Consider the following 16,369-nt stretch of genomic DNA (forward strand, 5'->3'; position numbering starts at 1 on the left):
ATAAGGCTGGAGGAAGAGGTAATGCTGGAGGAAGGAGACAGGAGGAGGGAAGGACTAAGGATGGCAGAAGAAGTAAGGGTGTCTGAGGGAATCAGGAAGGGGAGGGACTAAGCAAGGGAGGGGGGAGTCTGGAGGGTGTGGGAGGATTAAGGGGGAGAAGTGGTTCTGTGGGAGAAGGGGTTCTGGGGGGAAGATGTCCGGAAGGGGGTTAAGGGGTCCAAAGGGGGAAAGGGGTAGCGGGGTGGGGAGGGGGGGGGTAGGGGAAGGGGTCTGGAGGGGATGATGTCCAGGTGAGTGTGCAACGGAGGGGCCTGATGGGTCCATGACTGCCTCCTGGGGAGCGAACTGAGGGTGGGCGTGGTATAAAGGAATGGTGAGAATGACCAAGGGCAGAATGAGGCGGAAGGGTGGGAGGATGAGGGTTCGAATTTAGTGATAGAATGGACACAGAGAGTGGTTGTTTGGGACTCAGAGGCAGACACACCCTGGGGGTGGGAAGGAGGTGTTCGGGGAGGTTAATGCGGATGGGGGTGGGATTTCCGGGAAGGAAGGGAATGAGCTTATTCACCTGGGTATCTTGGAAGGAAAAGGGTTGTGGCTGGTATGTCACAGAGGGGAGGTGAAAGGTGATGCCAGGTGGGTCAACAGTGATGGGGGAAAGGAAATGGGTGACTGGGGGAGGGTAAAGGATGGCGGAGCGAAAGTAAAACCGAATGAATACCATGCTGTCCATAATTGAAAGTGAAACAACAGTTGTGGTGGACGAAATCAGGTGCTGCATGGGTGTGTAATCATTGGGTGGGCGGAGATGCAGGTCAGCTCAGATGGACAACTGAAAGCGAACCTGAGGGGGCAGCATTCAAAATGCTCAGGACATTGAGGCAAGTGTGATATGAGAAGGATCTGCATGCATGGGAGAGTGCTTGCACGAGGCTCCAAAAGGCCCTGCCACACACATACATTTATCTCCAGAGTCACTCATTGGCCAACTGCTCCCTTTGCAGTGACAGAGGACGAGGTTGAGGGGGGTCCACAGGCAAAAGGGACTCGGAGGGAGAGGACAGCCTCTAAGATTCCTGAGTGGATGACCCAGGGGTGTCCAGCTGCTGCCCCTCCTCCCTTCAGGTGCCCGAGGGCCCCAGCCTGACTCCTTGAGGGGAAGGAGCACATGGAGGGATGTTGAGGTGCCCCGTTTGCCTCTCGTGTTGCCACTGCAGGAACTCACCCATGGCTCCTGCGATGGAGTGCAGGTCTGCATCACGTCACCATGTTCTGCTAGACAAGGGTCTCCATAGCATCTGCCATCCTCCCCATGGAGACCTCCATACACGTACATGTGGGCACCACTTCATCAGAGAGCAGATGGGCGCAATCCCCCGACTTATGTACCGCTCTGTTGAGGGCTTCCAACAGCTCTGCGTGATGTTGCCCCGCCTTCTGCTGACTCTCCAGGATGAGTTGGAAGGTCAAATCTAGAGGCTCATCATCTGACTTGGACCTCATAGATGCCTCTTTCCCAGTAGTCCTCTGAGTGCCGGGCAGCTCGCATAAACCTGCCTCCTGCTGCTGTGGACATGTGTCCATGCGGTGACCACCAGATTTCTCTAGATCTCGGTCTCACTGATGTGTGTGTCTCTGCGCTGGTGCAGGGTGTGGGTTAGCGCTGTGTTGGGTCTTCCAGGCTGATTTTTTCCAGCTCTTCAATAGAGGAGGTGTCCTCTTGGCTGGGGGTGAGGGACATGGATTGAGCTGAGGGACTGGTTGGCTGAGAGTGTCGGTCGCTTGACTGAACTGCCTGTGAACCAGAGTAGAGATAATTAGTGCAAGGCAGCAGAGTCAAAAGCAGGACAGAGAGCACCAACAGTTGCGTTGAGAGAGGGTCCTTACGATGGTGTTCCCCACCGACCTCAGGCACGGTCCAAGTCCTCACCAGTCAGTGTGATGGCACGCTCCTCAAAGAAAATCAGGCGCCTAATGTGATCCATTTCCACCCCCCCACAGTCTGGGACTGCTCCCTGCTGATTTGAGCCAGCTTCTCCGGCATGGAAATAGATGGAGAGAGTGTGAGCAGGATACACGGCACTGCGTGGAATGTTTGTGTGGTGACCGGAGCCATGGGGAAAAATTCTCCCCCCATTGGGGGGAGTCTGAGAGCAGGCGCAGGCCGCCTGATTGGGGGCGTACCGCCATTTTGCGTGGGCGGGCCAATTAAGGCCTGCCCTGCGTGACATCCGCCAGGAAGAGCTATGCGTTCCTTGTGATGGCAGGGGGTGGGGGGGGGGAATTCCCTCAGCCGGGAGTGTACTCTTACGCGCATGCGCACGGAAGAGCGCACTGATCTCCCTGAGGCTAAGTGCTGCCTCAGGGAGATTGGCTCCAAATTAAAAACTGTTAAACAAATGATAGAAAGATTTCCTTGATGTGTCCCCTCATGTCACACCGTCACATGAGTTAGGACATGTCCATAACTTTTATTGAAACCTTTATTAAATATTTAAATACCCTCATGAATCCTCATCTCATCCATGGATGAGGTTTCATGCTTTTTCTGAAGCCCGCCAGGGTTTCCGGCCTGCCCACCAACCTTAAGGTTGGACGAGCAGGTCCATTAATGATGTTAATTACTTTTTAAATGGCCTCAATAGGCCATTGACAGGTTGGCGGGTGCACAGCTGATTTGGCTGCACCCCCACCGACCTGAAAACGGAAATGACGCAGGGTGACGTTGGGAGTTCCAGCCGACGTCATCCCGCTTCATTTTATGCGTCAGCGAGCGGGCCCCGCCTCCCGCTCGCTGACCAGAAGATCCTCCCCATGGACAGGACGAGCTCAAAAGGGTTTGAGCCTGATGGAGATGTGAGGATGAGTGTGAGAGTTAGTGGTGTTGTCCCTTGAGGTGTGAGACCCCTGTGGATGTGTGATGGGTTTGTGAGTGTGTGAATTGAGAGTGATGAGAAGAGTGAGTTACCCTGGTGGAATAAGTACTATAGCAGCACTGGGTGGCTGTCCTCTTTTACAAGGCATTGGCGCTGACCACCACTGCCACCATCTCCCAAGCCGGATTAGTGAAGTTGCTGCTCCTCCTGCAAACACAGCGGGGGTAGAGGACATCATGGTGGGCCTGCACTGTGTCCAAATGTACTCGAGGGACATGTCATTGAACCTGGAGGCTGCAGTCTTTTTGCTTTTCGGGGCCATGTCTTTGCATCAGTCATGGGCTGGAAGCACTGAGAGGTGTGCGCTCCTAGACTTTAAATATGGCGCCTGGCTTGATGAAACAGCGAGATGATGGTGTGGTGGGCGAATGAGAGCCCACCCACCATGGAAATGGTGTGTTTCCCGGGAACACAGGATTAATGCGGCGGGGGACGATTGAGCGTGAAAAGCCGCCATTGAGGCCAGCCGGGTGTTTTACCGGCCCGCTACCACACAGTGCAAATCTGGGACGATCCTGCCCTGAGGCACAACAAAACAATCTTAACCTATTCCTCCTTCAGCTTTGACAAAGGTTGTTCATGGATTTGATGAGGCTTTTAAAAGTTTTTGGAATTCTTGACCTCTCAAATTGCATCCAAACCTTTAAATTTTAGTTAAATGTTAGCTTTTCCCTCCCACCACAAATCTTCTTTATGTGCTTGCCAATATCATTGCAAAATGATTCAAATTAGCCGACCCAGCTGTACAATTGGTGCCAGTTCTTAACCTTTTAGTTATGAGTTATATCAGTAGAAGAAAATTGGCACCATTTTTTTTCCCTCTCTCTTTCTCTCTGTCTCTCTGGCAGTCGCTCTCAGCAGGAAGCAATCAACAGAAATCAGTTTAAAATTAGCATCAATATGGATGGAATACCTCCAGGCAGACAGATGTACATGTTGCTTTTGCCTAGGTTATCAAGCTAAAATGACAAAAAAAGGAGAACTTAACAAAATCACAGCCATCTCTTCTTTTTAAAAAAAATCCCAGAACCCTGCCTTCATTAAAATTATAAAGGAATGGTAACATGTAAATTTTATTACTTGAAACAAGATGGATTCTCTTTAATGATCTGTTAGAATCAGTAATTCAATTTTATTGACCTTTATATGACAGCAACTGAATAAATGGAATAGCTTGTTAGTCACTTCGGGTGTTCCAGCAAAGTGTTCTTGGTGGAGGTCATTAACTTGCTTTTTTAAAAAGTCAAAACACTTTAAAATATTCCAAGGTTTTAAAAATAGTGCTTCAAAGACAATGAAAATGTATAATGTATCAACTATAGTGCTTTTAAAGTCTGCCCATAATACAGCTACTCTGAAGCGAACTTCAGTTGCTATGGTTTTTCCTCATTTGTGTACAATCATCCCACATCATCAATCAATCTGTAAGACTATTTTTACACTTGCTGCTGTATCTATTACCTTTCCCACTGTTGTTATGTAAGTTCCGGACATGGCCAGGGAAAGATCCTTAAATATTTGTTCGACTGGGGAAGGACTGAACGAGCTTCGTCCATGTTCATTAACTCTTACAAGAACGTTGTTACTGTGTGGAGCAATTGTACCCAAATTAGGTAAAAACATAGCAACAGAAGTAAGTTCAGGGAGCCATCGAAACGTATACATTTTTATATTCTTTGAAGCAACCAAAATTACCTCACTTAAACTTTTGAAAATGAACTGAGTTTGGGAAAATAGATTTTATCTACCCATTAAGTTAAGGGGTGGAAAATCTAGCCCAATTGCTTAGTGAATAAAATGGTTTAAATGCTTGGCACTTTCACTTGAGTGTTAAAGTTAGATCTGACTACTTGGAAGCTTGATTTGGCATCATTGTTTGGTTGCTTAGGTTTCATCAGCTGATAAACTGAAACCCAGTGACTTGAGTTATCATGTATTTACAATTGTTGATGAAATATTGCTAACATTACTGCAATAATTACTCATGACGTTAGAGATCATGCTCGTGCAAATGGAACTCAAAAATGCTAACGTAGACAAATGGGGAACTTATAAAACCAAAACTGATGGTAATAGCCTTTCAGATGGGAAAGTGTAATATCTATAGGCATCAAATGCAGCAGCCAAAGTATCACTTGACAATGTAACAGAGCCTATTAATATGATTTCTGAAAATAAAATGTATTTCCTACATTCAATTGTTGTTTAAGTAAACATCATTATGTTTACAGACTCTTTTGAAAAACAAAATCAATAAATTAAACTAAAAATCAAAGGGATGGGGTAGGGTGGGGTGACAGTCCCTGGTGGGGCACTGTAGCTACAATAAAAATGTGAAAGAAAACTTACAAAATCAAATCAAAATGTGATGCACCTCACCCCCCCCCACAATTACAGAAAGCTAGCCACTAAGTGCTCCCTCTCCAGGGCCGCCCAGCTATGAAAGTAGCCGCAGTACAGGGGCAGACAGTCAGGTCAAATGACTGCCTGCCCGCCTGCCCACCTTGGACAAGAGCAGGCTTATAAGGAAGTCCTCCCCCTTCCCCAGCCCCCTCTGCACCAGGTGACCATTATGTTTATATATGTACTGATCTAATTTGCAAGTAATGTGTGCTCTAAATATCCATAGATTAGCATTATTAACTCACTTCTAACTATATATTTCTTTATAGGAGGAATAATATGCTGACTGTTTATAAAAGTGCAATCAAGTAATGTCTAAGATTACTATTCTATAGACTGCCTTTCTAGCTTTATTCAGGTCAGGTAATGGAAAGTTTATTTCTTAAAAGCCTATCTAAACTCATTACATTGTTACACACCACTGATTACATCATTAAGGTAAATTGTTCATTTTATAATGCAGATTAAGATATTAATACATAGATGTTAACAGTTAATATTCCTGTTTTTTTTAATTCTCACAAGACAAGTTCAGTTTTCAGTAAAAGTTGTTCATCAGATAGGATTAAACCATGCATCTAATTATTTTCCATCAAGTGCAGATTTGCAGTGTGCTTTACTTTGATTGATCTCTTCTATGAATAGATGCTGTTACATACGTCAGAAATGGGGCCAGTCACTAAGAATTGACATGTTGTAAGAGTTTATTCGGAACAGAATTGAGATACAGTTATTGAAGATTGAGATACTGATAGATGAAGAAAAAACTAAGTAACTTGCATTTATATAGCACCTTTCATGACCTCAGGATGTCCCAAAGTGCTAGACAGCCAATGAGGTCCTTTTTGAAGTGTAGTTGCTGCTTTAATGCAGGAAGTGAGCCACCCAATTTGCGCACAGCAAACTCCCACAGCCTAGAAGGAAAAACCATTTCAAAATGTTCAAATGCCAGTAATAATCAGTAGGACAGGTACCAGTAATACTGGAATTCCATTTTAAAATATACAAGACCAGTTTGGAGAAGTTTTGTTGATGCCCTTCATTTCCAAGTTTTACAGTTTTTTATCCTATTGGTAATTACCAGATAATGGGGGGAATTTTCTCCCCATTGGGCAGGCTGGTCGGGAGCGGGCGTGGGCGGGAGCAGAGCCGATTGCCGCCCGCAATCGGCTGCGCGCCCCCATTTTACGTGGGCCCGCTCAGCGTGACGCGTGCCCGGTAGCGCTCAGCGCTGCCTGTGCGGGCGGGGGGAAGAAGGGAGAGTTGGGGCCTGCGCTCTTACGCTCATGTGTGTGAAAGAGCGCAGAAATCTCCCTGAGGCGCGGAGCTGCCTGAGGGAGATCAATTTCATTATGGGGATTTTAAATAAAGAAGGTTAAATGTCATTTACACATGTGCCCTCATGTGACAGCATCACATGCGCTGGGACATGTTTTTGAAATGTTCGAAAAATATTTATGAATTTAATAAATCCTTCACGAAACCTCATCCTGCCCGTGAATGAGGTTTCATGAAAAATGCGAAAGCTGCCTGGGCTCTTCGCCTGCCCGCAAACCTTAAGGTTGGGTGGGCAGCCCTGTCAATTTCTTTAATTGGTTTCATAATGGCCTTAACAGGCCTTTGACAGTTCAGCGGGCGCGCAGCCAACTCCGATGCTCACCCGCTGAACGGAAGATCTGAATGACACTTGGTGATGTCCCAGCCCCCGCACGCTGAACAGAAAATTCTCCCAAATCAGTTTTAGTGATGTTAGTTCAGGGATAAATATTGGCCAGAACACCAAGGGGAATTCCTATGCTCTTCTTCAAAATAGTGCCATGGGATCTTTTATGTCCACCTGAGAGGGCAGGTGGGCAGGTGGGTCTTAATTTAATGTTTCATCCAAAAAATGCAGCATTATCCTTCCAAATGGATCCATCATTTGGAACCATTTTGATTGAAGTCAAATTGAATTGACGATGGTGTAGTGTTAAATCAATAGATGGAACTTAGTATGGAACTGAGATAATTTGATGAGAATAATGAAAGTTAAGAGTCAGTCTGAGAAAAGGCAGCAGATGGTCCTCAAGATAAATGCACAAGCGTGTAATTATAAGTAAATAGCTTTTCTAAAGTGCCTGTTGAAATGGATGGAGGTAAATGGGGAGGAGCAGTGACAAAGTAAATCTAAAGAATTTGAAGCGTGAAGTCAGAAGGAAAAAGGAGTTTGAACAGCAAAGATTAGAAAGAAGGGTAGAGCAAAAAATAAATTAAACTGTTATGATTCGGACGAACTAGACAGCAAAATATTTCTAACTGAACTGAAAATGTTTGCCATTTACACTGCAATCTTTTAAAAGAAAATACAAAAATATTGCGGTAGTTTTTAAGGTAATAGATTTTCCCGAAAGATAGTTGCAATGCAGTGCAAGATCAATTGGGCTACCGTTAAAACCAAGTAGGCGTAGTAACTATTTGAGTTGTGTATTAAAATAAAGCCCGGCTTTAATCTTTGAATGTGTGTAAAGTCCTAGCATCATGATGGGGGAAAATGCAATGAACTAGTGTTGGAAGATAGGTTTTTGAAAAGGGTTGGCAGATCATTGTAGCAACACAGAAGAGAGTGAAGCAAATAATTAGAATGGCTGAATAGCTGAGGTTGCCACAGCAACAATTCACGATGCTTAATCAAGAGAATGACGTAGTATATTGAAAAATATTGGAATAGTTTAACCTTCAACCATACGCACAGGAGAAATTCATAGAGTTGCTAGACCATGGAGTTCTCTGTCACGGAGAAGGTTTAAGGCAGAGACCATTGGATCTTTTCAGGAAAAATTGTCTAAGTATTCCTTCTGATTGTACTTTGGATGAGTACTTTTAAAATAACCCACAGTAGGAATTTTGCTTCTGAACAGTGGGCGATTTTGAAGTTATCGTGGAATATTACTTTTTGTTGCTAATCACTGAAAATCTAATCAAATTGAAGCCTTTTCAGTGAAAAGACCATATTGATGTAACATTTTGGCTGAATGATAAAACAAAATGCAGCATCAAGGCCGCCAATTCCTTTATGTATGCATGATGTGTTTAAATGCAAGTTTGTGTTGCGGAGGAAGAGTAAAGCAGAGAATCAAAGCAATTTTAACATATAGCAAAGCACTAGCTTTGCTCATTGAGTAAAATCCCTTTAAAATGCAAGAAATTAAAATTAAGGCTTCCCTTTTGGAGGAAACTCAGAGGGGGATTTTCATCTTCCCCATCTAAAAGGTAAATTATTTCGTATGGACCTTCTGCCCCCTACAGAAGCCATCTGACCTTCATTCCACTGGAATCAGTTGAGTCAGAATCAAGTGGATTCTGTAAAGGGAGAATGTTCTGCTCCATCAGATTACTATCCAAGTGGTGAAGATAAAAATCTGCCCCACAGATTCCAACGGTTCAGATGAGATGGTTACTATCATACAGAATTATGGGTTGAATTTTACATGGGAGGCTTTAATTGGCTTGAGGTGGGATTTGCACCCCCATATGACCGTAAGTCCCAGTTCTGAGAGTTACTGAACAATCAAATAGCCAGTATCTCTTATCCCAGCAGTGCTACTGGTATTGGGGTCTCGGTGGGTCCTGCTAGCCTGGGGGTTGGGGTGGACAGGGCAGAGACGAGGGGAAATATAGGATGGAGAAACCTTGGAGGGGGAGGGTGCTTCTGATGGGCACAGAGTGCTCAAGCAGAAGGCACCATCCCTAGTCCAATGACTAGACGCCAGCTTTTAATGCATGGCCTGAACATATGGCATGAGCTTTCTCCTCTGCAGGGAAAATGCCAAAAGTGGCAGAGCATGTCCTTAAGTGGCCGTTAATTGACCACTGAAGGGCTTCAATTGATCCATGGGTGAGCAGGCTTCTTGATGCCTACCCCCGATGCATGTAAAATACTCGTGGGAGTGGGCGGGCTGGGTACATGATGGACATTTGCCACTGCTATGGTGCCCAATTTTATACTGTCACTATCTGCCATCCCACCCCCAGGCTGCTGTAACATCCAGCCCAGTCAGTGGGCAGTAAATTGGGACATAGCCACTCTTCCCAAGTTTGAGTATATGAGTTGTCACTTCTGAAAATGGGTTTTTTGAGCAATGTAGGTTAACATAACAAGACCAAACATAAAAAAAGAAGTTAGGAAACAGGTATTCGTACAAAGTCATGATGCAAACACAAATTCACAGTCAATGGATGAATTTTGAAGTGTTGTTTCTTAGGCGATTATGGCAGCCAACATGTGCACATCAAGGTCCCAGAAAATGCAATAAGGCAAATGACTGGTTGATCTGCTAGAATGGTGGTGGTTGAGGGATGAAAGTTAGACAGGACACTGGAAAAATTACTTTATTCTCAGAATGGTGCCATGACATCATTTATAAGTACCTAAACAGGCAGAAGGGCTTCAGTTTAACATTTCACCTTTTGATCTACAAGTGAATCAAGGGTTATTTGGGGCCAGCAGGCAAGTGGATTTAAGACCACAATTAGATCAACGATGTTCACATTGAATGGCGGAGCAGGCTTGAAGGGCTGAATGGCCAACTCCTGTTCCTACTTCTTGTGATCTTATGAAATGAAAAAAAAACCAAATCTTCCTCAGGATAGCACTGAAATTTTGGTCCACGTTATGTGTTCAAGTCCAAGGCCAGAATCTCACATAGATCGGGCGGAGGTGCGCCCGACCCAAACGCACGTGAAATTGCGTGAAATTATGTCAGGCATGCGTACCGAAGTCATCGCACATGCGGGCAATATTGAGATCGGCGGGCATGTATGGGATTCAGAGCTGTGCCCACCAACAATTATAGGGCAAATAAGGCCATTAAAAACACTATTGTCTACAATTTTATGTTGCCCGTGCGATTTCATGTTCACGGGCAGGCGGGCAGCCTGTCTTTACCAAAACCTCACCCAAGGGCGGGATGAAATGTGCAGGGTGAAATATAATAAAAAATGATAGCTGGGGACTGCCTTCAGGGAGCTTGCTAGAAGTGCCCACCTGCACCCTCACTTTTATTGGCACCCACCCTTTTCCTGTACCCCCCTCGGCAGCATTGAGGTCAGCCAGCGTGAAATGCATTCAGGGGCCAATCGTGGGCAGAAGCACATTTTGTGTCTGCTTCCAGGCCCACCGACTTGGCGCGCATGCCAAGCGTGAAATTCAGGGCCTCGAGTGGGGCTTGACACTATTATTCAATTGTTCTGTGTTTGATTATGTAAGCCTGTTTACTGTTGATGCTCACTGTGCTTGATTGGTTAAGCCTGGATGTGAATTCAGAGAAAATTAAACAAAGCTGGAAGCGAGCTGCTGGAAGCATGAAAGAGCAGATATTTTAACGCACTGTGGATAAATTCCTGTTACACAAATATAAGCTGGTGTACCATCTCTGCATCACCCCGAGATGTAAAATATACAACAGATACCATGACCTTCTGACTTGGATTCATGCAAAAGGTCTACAAAATCTGTCACTTAATCTGTCAATAATGCTGAAGGTATTGTATTGCAGTAACACCAGGAAATGAAGGACAAAAAGCTCATTGCAAGGAAAATCAATGTTTTATCGAGTAAAAATCGACTCTTTAGTCAAATAGGATTTTAAAAATAGAAATATGATTATACGCTCTAAAAGTCATGAGAGGGGATGGGAAGGTTGAGCAAATTCTCCACAGAATAGAAATCATGAGGGATACTGATGACTGTAAAAAAATGTCAAAACATCTTGAAATATGTTAAGCAGCAAAAAATACTTGAGATGCAAAGATATCAGGGGAGCGATTCAACTTAAACATTGCAATTGCTGATGGAAAAGACATTGGCTAATCAGTTCCACATGTTAAAGAGGTAGATTATATTCAGTGAATCCATATACCATGGTAAGTGATTTTATTTTAATTGGTTAAATATAAAAAAATTCGGTATTAACTTATTAACCATGCAATTTCTGCTATGTATGGAATTAAAATGTTTTGTACATCATTGTGTAATATTTCAGTCTTTCAAAATGTTTTCAGCAATCTTGCACTTCAGTTACAACAACCACAGGATGTAACAAGGAGCTATTAAACCAATGGAATATTCTTGTAACGTAGGAAGCATAGCAGCCAATTTACATGCAGCAAGCCCTCATGAACTGCAGTAGGATAATAGCCAGATTATCTTTACTTTTAAGTTATGTTCCTTGAAGGATAAGTATTGACCAGAACTCCCCTGGTCTTCTCTGAATTGTGCAGTAGGATCTTTTAACTCCATGTGAGACGGCAGACCAGGCCTTGTTTTAACATCTCATCCAAAGGCGACACCTCTGACAATGCAGCAGTCCTTCAGTTCTGCAGTGGAACACCAAAATCAGCATCTGAGGAGCAAGAAGGAACACAGGAGAGTACATCACTACCATCATGTCTTGTCTGTTATCTGAAAAATTCTACTGATTAAGTGATAAGCTGCAAAGATTGGTTGATCATGTTTGTCTTATTGATGACTTAATTGTCTTGATTGTTCCTGAATTAGCACTTTTGGTATCCTCAGATCATTTGACAAATCATGTGAGACACTGGCTGGTGTCCTTCTGCTTTATAAATGGAATTAGAACCATATTTTCATGTTTTCCTTTTCCCCTGTAAAGTTATCATGGAATTGAGGCAGTATCCTGCGGTTTGTTCCATTTTCCAGTTATAAAACTGAGGGCACCAGTCACAGTACTGCACTCTCATCAGCCTTCTTTCCTCTTATACTACATGCCTTAAGACAGCAAGAGATGTAGTTAGACAAGAGGACCAATAAAGTCCAAGGAGTTAGCTTTTCTGCCTTGTGGGTTGGTTCTACTGTTGGGAATTAAGTGTGAAATGCAGTGAGACACAAATCTTTCTCTCCTCTGCTACATTCATGACACAGAAGAAAAAGAACAGTTCGGACCAGTTCTCTCATTTCCCAGTTTTTACTGGTGTTCCATTTTAAGGTATACAGGGCCAATTTGGACAGTATTTTTATTTCCCCGTTTTTACTGTTTTTACCTTCTGAGGAATCATGTGATCTCCCAGAAGACCTTTCACATGGATGCACAGTGCTGTCATGCAAATTCAAAGATTTAATTTATTTATGCAATCTCATGTAAACCAGCTCCAATCTAAGTTCGTAATTGGTAAGTATGCTTATTCTGTTTGCATAATATGGGCGTTGAAGGTCAGGTCTGTTGAAAAAAACACTTCCTTCAAGGTAAACTGCCCGAATTCTGATTGCTACAACCAACATTGCCAAATGGGTGAAGCAGTTAGTGCTCCTGCTCCTCTATTCTAGAGCTTCATCTTGGTGACAATAAAGGAAGAACAAAGATGTTTCTGGAGTGGTGATCCACTCTGTCTTATTAAAAGCAGGAGAAAACCAAGCAATGTCAGCCTGGTCTATGTGCTCTCCTTGACTCATTTTGCACTGTCTAGGGAGTCGGAGAAGAATTGATTTGATTTAGTTATACTCACATATTTGAAAATAATTCAAATAAATGGTAGGAAGTTAAATCATAACAGATGAAGCAGGATGCCTGAGCAATCTATTGAAAAGTGCTGAATTTTTCTTCAAGAGAAGCTATTATGAGAAAAAACCTATTAAATCGCTACTAGAGTCTTGGACATTATCAATGTGCCTTAAACTAAGTTTTGATAGATCCAAGTGCCATGGAGACGCTCTTGATCCTGTGATTTAGGTATGTAATTTACAAGAATAGCAAATCTGAATGACCGAATAGGTATAGCTGGTTAAGACAGCTTGTTTATAGGTCAGAACAAAAATATTTCCATTATTTTCCAAAATTCGTCAAAGGCCCAGATTTCTCAATAAGCAGACAATAATTTTTTAATCTATTATGTCTTCTGGGCTTTTGGCGCATGGAGCGATATCGATTTTTGACACTTGGTAGATATTACAGAATAACACTTCCATTATTCTATAAATGACCTGTTTTAAATTAGCAGGACCTCTGCACCCGCAGCCTTGTCAGGTTTTCCCTGCACTCCTCTGCACCCTCTTCACCTTGTTGTAAATATTAAGGCTCTTATCTGCAGCAATACTTTCACATATTTCTCATTTTACCATCACTTCTAATACGCTCCAGAACTGTTAACCTCACCTTATTCACTCTGTCTTCTTACAAGTCAATTTAGCATTCAACTCAAGGGGGAGGCGATGGCGTAGTGGTATTGTCATGGACTAGTAATCCAGAGACCAAGGATAATGCTCTTGGGAACTACGTGGTGGAATTTGAATTCAATAAAAAAAATATGGAATTAAAAGTCTAATGATGACCATGGAACCATTGTCAATTGTTGTAAAAACCCATCACTAATGCTCTTTAGGGAAGGAAATCTTTCATCCTTACCTGCAATGGCCTACATGTGAAGCCAGACCCACTGCAATATGGTTCTTGACTCTTAAATGCCCTCTGAATGGCCTAGCAAGCCAATCAGTTGTAATAAACAGCTACAAAGTCAGAAAAAAAAGAATGAAACCGGAGGGACCACCTGGCATCGACCTAGGCATCGGAAATTACAACAGCAATCTCAGCCCTTTCGATCCTGCAAAGTTCTCCTTATTAACATCTGGGAGCTTGCGCCAAAAATAGGAGAGTTGTCTCACAGACTAGTAAAGCAACAGTCATCCTCATGGAATCATACCTTACAAATAATATCCCAGACACCATCATCACCATCCCTGGGTATGTCCTGTCCCACCGGCAGGACAGACCCAGCATAGGTGGCGGCACAGTGGTATACAGTTGGGAGGGAGTCCTCAACATCTACTTGCAACCCCATGGCAATAGATCAAACATAGGAAATCTCATGGCATCAGGTCAAACATGGGCAAGGAAAACTCCTGCTAATTACCACGTACCTTCCTCAGCTGATGAATCAGTGCTCCTCCATGTTGAACACCACTTGCAGGGAGCACTGAGGGTGGCAAGGGCACAGAATATACTCTGGGTGGGGGACCTCATTGTCGATAACCAAGAGTGGCTCAGTAGCACCACTAATGCCTGAGCTGGCCAAGTCCTAAAAGTCATAGCTACTAGGCTGCGTCTGCAGCAGATGTTGAGGGAACCAACAAGAGGGAAAAACATACTTGGCCTCATCCTCACCGACCTCCCTGCTGCAGATGTATCTGTCCATGACAGTATCGGTAGGAGTGACCACCACACAGTCATTGTGGAGACGAAGTCCTGCCTTCACATTGAGGATACCCTCCATCGTGTTGTGTGGCACTACCGCTGTGCTAAATGGGGTAGATTTCAAACAGATCTAGCAACTCAAGACTAGGCATCCATGAGGCGGCTGTGAGCCATCGACAGCAGCAGAATTGTACTCAACTACAATCTGTAACCTCATGGCCCGGCATATCCCCCACTCTATCATTACCATCAAGCCAGGGGATGAACCCTGTTTTAATGAAGAGTGCAGGAGGGCATGGCAGGAGCAGCACCAGGCATACCTAAAAATGAGGTGTCAATCTGGTGAAGTTATAACACAGGACTATTTGTGTGCCAAACAGCATAAGCAGCAAGTGATAGATGAGGCTAAGCGATCTAACAACCAATGGATCAGATCTAAGCTCAGTCCTGCCACATCCAGTAGTGAATGGTAGTGGACAATTAAACAACCCACTGAAGGATGAGGCTCCACGGATATCCCCATCCTTAATGATGGAGGAGCCCAGCACATCAGTGCAAAGATAATGCTGAAGCATTTGCTACAATCTTCAGCCAGAAGTGCCGAGTGGATGATCCATCTCGGCCTCCTCCAGAGGTCCCCAACATCACCGATGCCAGGTTTCAGCCAATTCGATTCATTCCACGTAAATATCAAGAAACAGCTGAAGGACTGGATACTGCAAAGGCTATGGGCCCTGACAATATTCGAGCAATAGTACTGAAGACTTGTGCTCCAGAACTTTCTGTGCCCCTAGCCAAGCTGTTCCAGTACAGACACAACACTGGTGTCTACCCAACTATGTGGAAAATTGCCCAGGTATGTCCTGTACACAAAAAGCAGGACAAATCTAACCCAGCCATTTACCGCCCCATCAGTCTACTCTTGACCATCAGTAAAGTACTGGAAGGTGTCATCAACAGTGCTATCAAGCAGCACTTACTTAGCAATAACCTGCTCACCAATGCCCAGTTTGGATTCTGCCAGGCCATTCAGCTCCTGACCTCAATACAGCCTTGGTTCAAGCATGGAAGAAAGAGCTGAACTCTTGATGTAAGTTGAGAGTGACTTGATTTCAACTAACTGTAAAAGTTTCTCTCGGTAAGTGAAGAGAACAAGATTGGTGAAGACAAATGTAGGTCCCTTACATTCAGAAACAGGGGAATTTATAATGGGGAACAAAGAAATGGCTGACCAACCAAATACATACTTTGGTTCTGTCTTCACAAAGGAGGACACAAATAACATACCAGAAATGTTGAGGAATGTAGGGTTTAGTGAGCGGGAGGAACTGAAAGAAATCAGTATTGGTTGGGAAATGGTGTTGGGGAAATTGATGGGATTGAAGGCTGATAAATCCCCGAGGCCTGATAATCTACATCCCAGAGTACTTAAGGAAGTGCCCCTAGAAATAGTGGATGCATTGGTGGTCATCTTCTGAGATTCAATCGACTCTGGAACAGTTCCTACTGATTGGAGGGTGGCTAATGTAACCCTACTATTTAAAAAGGGAGGCAGAGAGTAAACAGGGAATTATAGACCAGTCAGCCTGACGTCGGTAGTGGGGAAAATTCTAGAGTCCAATATAAAAGATTTAATAGCTGAGCACGTGGAAAGCAGTGGCAGAATCGGACAGAGTCAGCATGGATTTACGAAAGGGAAATCATGCTTGACAAATCTGCTAGAATTTTCCGAGGATGTAACTAGTAGAGTCGATGACAGGGAGCCAGTGGATGTGGTTTATTTGGACTTTCAGAAGGCTTTCGACAAAGTCTCACATAAGAGATTAGCGTGTAAAATTAAAGTGCATG

The sequence above is a fragment of the Cetorhinus maximus genome, chromosome 6, assembly GCF_964194155.1.
Source record: "Cetorhinus maximus chromosome 6, sCetMax3.hap1.1, whole genome shotgun sequence".
In the NCBI taxonomy this organism is placed as follows: domain Eukaryota; kingdom Metazoa; phylum Chordata; class Chondrichthyes; order Lamniformes; family Cetorhinidae; genus Cetorhinus; species Cetorhinus maximus.